This window comes from Canis lupus, chromosome 14, assembly GCF_011100685.1.
Source record: "Canis lupus familiaris isolate Mischka breed German Shepherd chromosome 14, alternate assembly UU_Cfam_GSD_1.0, whole genome shotgun sequence".
Classification (NCBI taxonomy): domain Eukaryota; kingdom Metazoa; phylum Chordata; class Mammalia; order Carnivora; family Canidae; genus Canis; species Canis lupus.
In genome coordinates this window covers 5,113,347-5,123,301 of record NC_049235.1, presented here as the reverse complement: position 1 = coordinate 5,123,301, position 9,955 = coordinate 5,113,347, and the positions used below count along the sequence as shown (strand labels likewise).

The 9,955-nt window shown below is 47.3% G+C and overlaps 1 long non-coding RNA gene across 1 annotated transcript; it reads right to left on the bottom strand.

The window, feature by feature from the left end:
* Window positions 1–746: 746 nt before the first annotated feature.
* On the bottom strand, window positions 747–9,749 carry LOC102155123. The gene is made up of 3 exons (XR_005369288.1): window positions 9,620–9,749; window positions 9,337–9,524; window positions 747–2,356 (listed from the first exon to the last, which is right to left on the bottom strand). It is a non-coding gene; the product is annotated as an uncharacterized LOC102155123 (long non-coding RNA).
* Between the last annotated feature and the right edge of the window lie 206 nt (window positions 9,750–9,955).

Here is a 9,955-nt window from a genome sequence, read left to right as displayed (position 1 = left end):
GGCAGCCCAGAGTGTTCTGGCCACCGTGTTGCATTACCTAAAGTTATTTGTTGTTGTTTCTTCCTGCCTCCTAGAATAAGGGGTGGGTCACTGCGAGACCCATGCCTGCAGGCCTTCTCCCCCCTCTTTCTTTCCCTTTCACCTGCTAAGACCTTTTTAGTTGGGGCAAATAAAAGTATTCACTGGCCAGTGGGGTCATCAAAAATCTGCCTTAGGGCAGAGTGTGGGCAACGAGTCATGACAGCTCACATAAGCTTAGCTGTCACAGCAAAGTAAGGCAAGAGTGAGGCCTGCTTTCAAGCAGGAGAAATTGGTTATATACAGTGGGATTTTAGGAACATCACTCTGTCTGAAAAGTATACCCTCTAGAATTGATATGGTCTGAAGTTCTACTATTAGAGGTTCGTTCTACAAATTTTATAGAATTTCTACATATTCTATTTATATCTATAGATATATCTATAAATTTTATAAATTGTCTTTAGACAGAATTAAAATGTGAATATCCCTATTTGTGGGTAGGCTCCTTTCTTGAGTGTAAAATAGGTTATAGAAAATGGGGCAGAGAACAATTACCTGGGATGAACTTGTCATCAAAGAGTCGAGCAGATTTATATACAGAATAATCGTGGTTCACCACAGACAAGATTTCTTATGTCCCAATTTTATTTGGGATTGGTTCCAATTAGGTGGTCTAGATTGAGTTTCTGTAGTTTGTGATACAACTGAGACCAAGATTTCCGTCCTTAATACCTTGGTTTCCCACATTCCATTCTGTCAGTCAACCAGGGACAGAATGAGAACCGGACCTCAGAAACACCTGGACACCTGTATTCTTTCCGTGTTGGACCACTCACATTCCTTACAAACAGTCCAGTGAGCTCAGTTCCTGTGCCTGCTGCCTGCCCACTCTGTGCCCAACATTTATCTAGAGAATACTCACAAGGCGAACCTGATAGGCAGAACCCTATAAAAAATAGTTATGATGTTTTCAATTACAAAGAACAGGAATCTTAAGTAAATGATGTATTAAGTCATAAATTTGTTGACTTATATAGCAAGAATCTTGGAAGTAGGTGGGGCAGTTTCAGGTTGGTTAATGTATATTCAACACGTAATCAGGGACCATTTCTTCATAGGAGTCTCTATCAGTTAAAAATCTACTTTGTTGTTGTTGTTGTTGATGATGCTCCTTCATCATTCCTCTCACATCTCATTGGCCAAGACTAGGTCACATGGCCCTTCTTAACCCAATGATGGAAGGAGAATGGGACCACTGTAGACCAAGATCTATGCCTTGCCCTTCTGAGGAAGGAGGATAGACATAAGGGCACCTTTCCCTAGGAGATGGACCCAGAGAAAAGTATGACTGTGAAAGCCAAATTAGGATCCTCTGGCCAGAATGAAGAGGGTCTGTGTGGTCAGCAAATAGTACCTGCTATATCTGAAACAGTGATGAGAGCACGAGGGAAAACAAACCCAGGTCTCTATTTGAACGTCCTGTCAAGCCAGGAAACCTACAATTCTGGGAAGAACTAAAGACCACAGATAGTCCCAGAAACACTTGAGCCCCCGGGTGGATGCAGCATCGCGGCATCTCAGTGGAGTGCACAGAGCAGTGATCCACATGTAATTAGACAGGGAAGGACTCCTGGATTCTGGAGAACACATCTCCTAGGCTAGGCATGGGCTGGCAGGAAAGAGCAGACATTCAAGGTTGGATAACAACAACTTCCGAGGCAGGAATGTGGGAATTTGTCTTCTCTGTATGAGTGTGCATGTAGATGTATGTGGCATTTGGGTCTTACTTGTAGTAAGACCATAAGATCCATGAATATATAGACTGATGTCTCCCCAGTGTATCCCTAATGCCTAGGACAGCCTAAAGTAATCTAGTAATGCTTGTTGAGAAATGGATTAATGATGATTATCTGGAACAGTGGAGGAGTAGGGAGGAAGCAGGAATGAGCAGCATATGAGGGCAGTCCCATGCTCCTTTTATGAGCACATTAGAGTCCCTAGGACCAGGAAAATCACTCTCAACTCACTCAGAGCTTCTGCACAAAGGAAGTGACTTCAGCTATTAAGAGCCCCATCCACACAAAAATCTCTGTGCCTCTCTTTGTTCTATCTCTTTGTAGCCAGGCTAGATTGTCAGTTGAAGTCAGGAAGTTTGGCATCAGATTGTGTCCTAGGTAATAGGATTTGTCCCTCTTCTATGAGTCATGGCTGTGGAGGGTGCTGGGGAGCTGTGAATACCAGAGGAGGCAGAGATGGTGTGACGGATGGACCTTTGGGAGGCTTTGTCACATGGTGTCTCCTTTGATGCTGGAGTCAGGTCCCATCCTGGCCAAACCTGAATCAAGAAAACATGTATAATTTGCAGGGCCAAGTGCTAAAATGAAAATAGAGGCTTCTTGTTAAAACAAAACAAAACAAAACAAAACAAAAAGAAAATCAAAAAACAAGTGAGAAGTTCTGGAGAGTGACCGCAGAGCTTTAAATCAAGTGTCAGGCCTTTCTAATCATGGGGTCCTTCTAAGCATGGGACAGCTGTGCAGGTGGTATGGGTGTGAAGCCAGACCTGGAGGAAACCCCCACAACCCACTCCTAAAGGGGCAGGTTCCTGGTGCTTTCTCAATCAAGAGCTTTGTCTCCTTTCATATTCCCAAATTTATAAATGTATAACAGCATCGTGCTGGTGAAAGTCACTATTTTATAGATTACTGGGGCTCCTTCTTTTCAGAGGAATGGGGGAAATAATAGGGTGCTTAAAAGCAATTAGTTACAGCAACAAAAGAACAGAGAGAACAACAAGAAAGCTATTATGCAAATGTGCGTCCATTCACTGCCATTCAGCCTTGGGGAGCCTCATGGTATATTCAGAAGTTTCTGCCTGTTTGAATTATTAGTCCCTCTATACTTAATATCATGCCTCTGTACAATTATTTATGTCTCCCCCCCCCCCCCCCAAGCACATTAGTAATTGGCCTCTTCCATCTCCTGGTCTCATGTGGGCTTAACTGCTATCTTGACTAAAGTCAGCAAAGAAAGGCAAAGGTTGTTTGGATGCTGCAGGAGGCTCAGCCAGATAGAGGCACCCAAGATTCAGGTCTGACTCAGTTCTGCTTTATAGGGGCTCTGGGAAGGAGGAAGCTGAGAAGTGCCTTCTAGAGGGTCCTGGATGACAGGAATCAGGGAAGGGAGTGGGAGCGCTCATGCTGCTGACCATGGTTCTGACCATGATGTGTGCCCGCTCCTTTCAGACATGACCTGGCCAGGCCAGACATTATGGAATTGGGGGACGTTGGCCCTTAAAAAGAAAAATCCTGCTAAAGACCCAACAAACACATTTCAGACTGCATTTGTGCCTACATTAAAAACACCGCATTATCTTCAATGCACATCTTCCTGCTTTTTAACATAAGAGACACGGGTTTCAACTATGACTGAAGGGGAAGAGGTTTGTTTCTGGCCTCTTCTTAGAGATTTCATGCCACAGAATGTGTTGGTCTGGGGCCCTCATCCACTGGACTTCACCTCAGCAACTCTATGTGCATGTGTCCCTGTGGTCTGGGTTAAGTCAGTGTCAGCCAGCTTGCTGTCCCACCACAGGGTGAGTGCCACCACTGAAGGCATGGCATGTGGGTGTCAAGAGGTGGGATTCATCTCTTATCAGGTCTGAAATGTTTTCTGAATGAATATGTGAGTGAGTAAAGAGTTCAGACTCAGAAGGAGAGACTGGATTGTGAATGTTTGGATGATTTGCTGGAGTTTAGATGATAGAACAGGTCTTTTTAAAAAATATTTATTTATTTATTCATGAGACACACACACACACAGAAAGAGAGAGAGAGAGAGAGAGAGAGAGAGAGAGAGGGAGGCAGAGACACAGGCAGAGAGAGAAGCAGGCTCCATGCAGGTGGCCTGACATGGGACTCGATCTGGGACTCCAGGATCACGCCCCAGGCTGAAGGCGGTGCTGAACCACTGAGCCACCCGGGCTGCCCAGAACAGGTCTTAATATGAAAGAACTAGGGTTTCTTCTAAAAATAGGGGCTGGTTTGGTCCAGACTCTGCTATTTACTGGCTGTGTTACTTTGGGCATGCCACTCAACATCTCTGACCCCTTTTCCTGGAGGCAAGATGGAAATAAATGTTGCTGCCCCCACCACAGGAATGGAGCCATTCGTGGATAGCAAAGCACCACAACTCAGATTAGTAATCTTTGTTCTCTCCCCACACACCTTCCTCTGGGCTGTGGCTACTCATGTCCATCTTCACTGCCCCAGAGGGTGGGGCTGCCAGGACAAGACAATCAGGGTCTATTGCTGAAAGTTCTGAGGGCTTCTGGTGATCAGCACTGTCTGGAGATCAGGAGTATTGAAGATCAGTCATGACCCTGTGTGCGGAGGGCATGGGAACGTGTGTAGGCCATAGGTCCTCTTCAGGGTTGTCCCAGTATCTGGGATGATGGCCTCTGTTCTTCCTCCAACTGAGTCAGGCCTGGCTTTGGGAGAAAGGGGAACATGGATCTTGGTCCCTCTCCAGTTGGTGCCTCTCACATTGAGCCCTTTGTCTGCATTCTACCTCATTACCATCTACCACTGCTCCCACCCCCAATTTTTCTGATCTGATAAAAAAAAAAATTGAGTCTCACTATTGAGCATTGCCATTCTGTCAGGGACACAGCCAGTCTGACAAATTAATCAGGAAGAAGGTGCTTGATGAGACTGCTGAGAGGTTAATTTGTAACCCCTCTCAAGGAGCACATTTGCTTTCTGGCAGGGGCCTTCTGCAGATAGCACCATGAGAGCTCCAGGCACCCGGAGCTGCCTTCTCTGCTGCTTCAAGGGCTGGCCCTGGACTGGGCCATGTGGGTGGTGCCAAAGCAGCTTCCATGACAGAGTGTGGTTTCTCATGACGAGGCCTTGGCTTAGGAACAAGCCCCTAGGTTGGGTCCCTTTGGGGGTCCTGTTTCCCCTTTTCTGCTCCTTGCCTTCTCCTCTCTCTGCTGGAATGTGGCCTGTGGTTCCTCACCTCAAATCTGGGTCTCTTTCCTCAAGATCCTCATTTACCCTGCTGCTGCCGCCTCAGCCTCTCCAGGAATTGGTTGGGGGGAGGGTAGGAAGCAAGCTCAGCATGGCTGATGGCCCCATTTAGAATAGGAGGCTGGGGAATGAATAGTCCCTCCTGCAGCTCAGCCTCATCTCCTTAATGGATCCTAATTACCCCTGTCCTGCTTGTGGCTTCTCTCAAGGGCTCACCTGTCCTGATGATGGATGAGGTGAATGAGGAGGTGGCCAGCTGGGGCTGAGGAATCCTCCCCTTTCTCTCCTAGGAGTGGGGCAGATGTGGGAACTTTGAATCAAGCTCAAGGATTTTTTTTAAAGATTTTTATTTATTTATTTATTTGAGAGAGAGAAAGAGAGTCCAAGTACATGAGTGAGGTGAGGGGCAGAGGAGGAGGGATGGGGAGAGAATATCAAGCAGACTCCCTGCTGAGCATGGAGCCTGACACCTGGATTGAACCCACAACCTTGAGATCATGACCTGAGCTGAAACCAAGTGTTGTACACTTAACTGACTGAGCCTCCCAGGTGCCCCAAGTTCAGAGATTATGGTGAAGGGGAAGAACCACTGTAGAATGAACTCTTCTCCCCTATTATCCCTTAAAACTTGGGCCAGGTGGTTTTAGCTTAGAAGGAAGGTGATGGGTGGGGACAATTGGCCTTTTGAGTGTAAAGCCCCAGGAATACATGACAAGAGAGATGGTAAAGACTGTCAGGCCCATGGAGCACTGATCCAAGGCAGGACAGAGAACTCTGTTTTATGATACCAGTGCCAGATCAGTAACAAGCCCACATCTACTTGAAGAAGGCCAGCCTCCACCAGAGCTGAATGGCTCTTTCTGGGTCAAGATTGTGCTGGGGCTGATCTCAGGCTTTGCCCATATCTTCACAGACATACAACCAGTGAGGACTCAGTAAATGAACTGAAGATCATCCCGGGTCCCAGACACAGATCCTTGACCCCCGTGGTCAACAGGAGCAGATGCTAGATGACAGTGATTATGTTTTCTTGCAGATTAGCCAAATAAGAGAAAAAGAATAGCATGACTCTGCTTTTAAGTCACACCTCTGGCCATGGTAAGTAAGCTTTAGTGTGCTTTGGGAATGAACAATCCCGATCTAACTTGTGAGTTGTTATTATTTTGTCACTTGTTCTATGCCATGGCTACATTATAGCTCCTCACAAACATTTTGTATCTTACTCATCTGTGTCCACTTGGCAGTGTCCACTCCACTTGAGACTTGGCTGATGCTGCTCGTGCCAGACATACAGTGTAGCCTATGGGGTAAACCAGGGGCCAGAACTGAGCCTCTCTTCACAGCTGAGATGTTAGCCCCAGGTTTCCACTGAGAGGAAGAAGTTTTATTCCCCAAGAGATAATGGTATGAGAGACACTTCCAATTCTTTCTCTATGTTCCCTCTCTGGACCCACTTTCCTGATGGTCCTGGGCAGGGGGCTTTGTGCCGCTGGGCCCTCTCTTCCCTAGGAGCTTATTCTCATGCAAGGGCTCTCCTCTTCTTATGTCATAATGAGGGACAGGGCCTTTATTTGTGCAGTTGTGGTGGCTAGCCTCCGAGTGGTCCCCCACACAGCCTTGCCTCCTAGAATTCATGTCTTTACATAGCCCCTCTCACACCGAATAGACTGATCTGTGTCACCAGTAGGAGAGTCCAGAAATGATGTGGTGTGTCTTCTGAGCCTAGGCCACAGAAGTCATTGCAGCTTTGGATGGTCTCTGGGATCACCCATTCTGTGGGAAGCCAGCCACCATTCACACAGACACCTGTTATGGGCCAAACTGTGTCCCACCCCCCCATTCATATGTTGAAGTCCTAACTTGCAACCCTTCAGAACATAGCTGTGTTTGGACATAGGGCCTTTAAAGAGGTATTTAAGGTGGAAGGAGGTCTTTAGTGTGCACCCTATCTAATATGACTTCTTCTAAGAGGAGGAGATTAGGACACAGATGTGCAGAGGGAAGATCTTGTGCAGCCACAGAGAGAAGGCACCATCTATAGCCAAGGACAGAGGCCTCAGAAAGAACTAATCCAGATGATACCTTGATGTTGGATCTCTAGCTTCCATAATTGTGAGAGAGTGAGTTTCTATTGGTTAAGCCTCCAATATGTGGTACTTTGCTGTGGAAGCTCAAGCAGACTAATACAACACTCAGGAAGCCCTGTGAAGCCACTCATATGAAGAGGAACTTTCTTGGCAGTCATGTGTGTGAACCACCTTGAGAATGGATCCTCTTGCCTTAGTAAAGCCTTCAAGTGATTCCAGCCTCCCAGCCTTCGAGTTGCCCAACTGAGATTCCAGGCATCATGGAATGGAGTCAAAACATCCTCTGTATATCGATCTGAATTCCTTACTCACCAAAACCAAGAGATAATACACGATTACTGTTGTATTAAGTCTTTATTTTTGGAACGATTTGTTATGTGGCATTATATAACCATATACCAGGTCTGCTGTGACTGACACATTTAAGTCAAGGTGAAGGAGGAGGGCCATTTTGCGAAGGCTCATTTGGCTACAGATCTAAGCTGTGCATCAGCAGAGCAGTGATCAAGCCCTTCTTGGATGTTGGAGAGTATTCTCAGATGTCTTCATAGGTTGGTATGGGCTGTGGCCAGGGAGATTGATGGGATAGCAGGGCAGCATGACCAAGGAAGGAGAATAGTTTAGGGCCACTGGGTGTTTTGTTTTGTTTTGTTTTGTTGAGAGAGAGAACATGTACACGTGTGGGGACAGGGAGGGTCAGAGGGAGAGGGAGAGAGGGAATCTCAAGCAGGCTCCATGCTCAGTGTGGAGCCCAATGCACGGCTGGATCTCACAACCCAGAGATCATGACCCGAGCTGAGATCAAAAGTCAGATGCTTACCCATCCAAACCACCCAGGTGCCCCTCAGCCACTGTTCTTGAGGAGAGCTGAGGTATTGGGAAAGTGTCAGTAAGAGGAACCTGGACACAAGAGACCACAAAAGAGGGAGAAGCTGTGATGCCAGGCCAGGAAGGTAACACTAGGCCCTGAAGTGTGACTTGGGCTTTCCTGCCGAAGATCAGAAGACAGTGGGGATGTCCCTTTGCAGTGGGGATGAAGGGACTCCAGTCTCTCAGTAAGGAGACTAATACCTATTGAACATCTGCTCTGTACTTTATTTCATTTTTATTTTTGCAACAGCTCTTTGAGATAGTATCATCTCTATTTTTCACATAAGGAAAAGGAGACTCAGGGAAAGAGGGCGATTAAGAAATTTACCCATCACGTCACTGGTAAATAGCAGCTGGATTCAGAGTCAGGAACAGCTGCCAGAGTGTTTTGTTTTTGCCCAGGTGGTGGAGCGTCATGGAAGGTAGGTTGGTGTAGTGGTGTAGACCACATACTCTAGAATTAGACTGCCTGTCTTCAACCCCTGGCTCCTCTGCTCACTAGCCTTGTGACCCTGGGAAAGTCACTTAACCTTTCTGTGCTTCAGTTTCCCCATCTTCAAAGTAGGGACCCTAGTATGTACCTGTGTTACTGTGAGGGTTCAGAGTTGTAAGCCAAGGGCTCGGAGCAGAACCTAGCAGAAAGGAAGCACTTTCTTGTTGGCTGTTCTTATTCCTTCAGCTCTGCAACATGACCTCTCAAGGACAAAAGGAAGTGATTCGGGATCCCTGAGTGGCGCAGTGGTTTGGCGCCTGCCTTTGGCCCAGGGCGCGATCCTGGAGACCCGGGATCGAATCCCACGTCAGGCTCCCGGTGCATGGAGCCTGCTTCTCCCTCTGCCTATGTCTCTGCCTCTCTCTCTCTCTGTGACTATCATAAATAAAAAAAAAAAAAAAAAAAGGAAGTGATTCTCAGCACCAGACTGGTCCCCACAGTGCCTAGACTAGCCACAGAGCACAGTGAAGGCTATTGAATCGACCGTCTGTGTAAATGGCTCCCTTTCCCTCTCCTCCTCCCTAATTCCAAACCAAGCAGCTCAAACTTAGGGGACAGCTCCCAATGGATACAGAGCAGTCTCCCCTTAGCCACTGTGGGCTACCCAAGTCAGATCTCCCTTTCCTGGAGATGGAGCTTAATAGTCACATTCTAATGGGAGATGGGGCACTTGGGCTGCAGACAGAGGGGTGGTCAGTCCTTTGTGGACACACTTTCATTCTTGCACCCACACCACGTGGGGAGTTGGGGACCAGCAGGAACCTGTGAGCTTGGGGGCTATCAGAACAGTATCTCCCTGAGGGGAAGGGCCCAGGCTGGGTTTCCAGCTGCTTACCTTCAAGTTGAAAAGGAGCAGCTAAGTGTTATTGATCCAAACTCCAGGGGGAAGATTTGCTAGGAGGTCGCTGGCACCAGCCCATCACTTAGCTGGTATTCATTATTCAGTGATGGGGATAAGGAGCAGAGAATGGCTGGCACTCTGCCGCCGAGCCTGGCCTCCCAGGAGAGGAGATGACGTGAGAACTGGGAGAGACAGACAACCAAGAAAGGGTCAAGGGCGATTTGCTCACATCCTGGGAGAAAGGTTGCTTGGTGGATGGTACTAGGAGGAAGTCTACCTCGCTGGCAGCCCTGGAGCCTCCTAGGCCCTGGAGTCTCTAACCTTTGGCTAGAGAAGGGGAAAAGGAGCTTTGGGTGGCATTTGGCCTCGCCTCTCTCTGATGGTGCTTGTGTATTCCTGTTTCCTCAAATGCCCACTGACATAAAATGTCCTACCTATTTTGAGTGATGTATTGTGATGAAACTAGCTTTTACAGTGACAGAAATGATAATTAAGTCCTGAGGCCCTAAAGTGGATCAGAATAATGCACTCAATGAGATCCAGACACCATGGATTTGGCTACTTCCCAATCTTGTGATAGGCCAGCCTGTGCCTGGAGTTGTCAGATTAGATC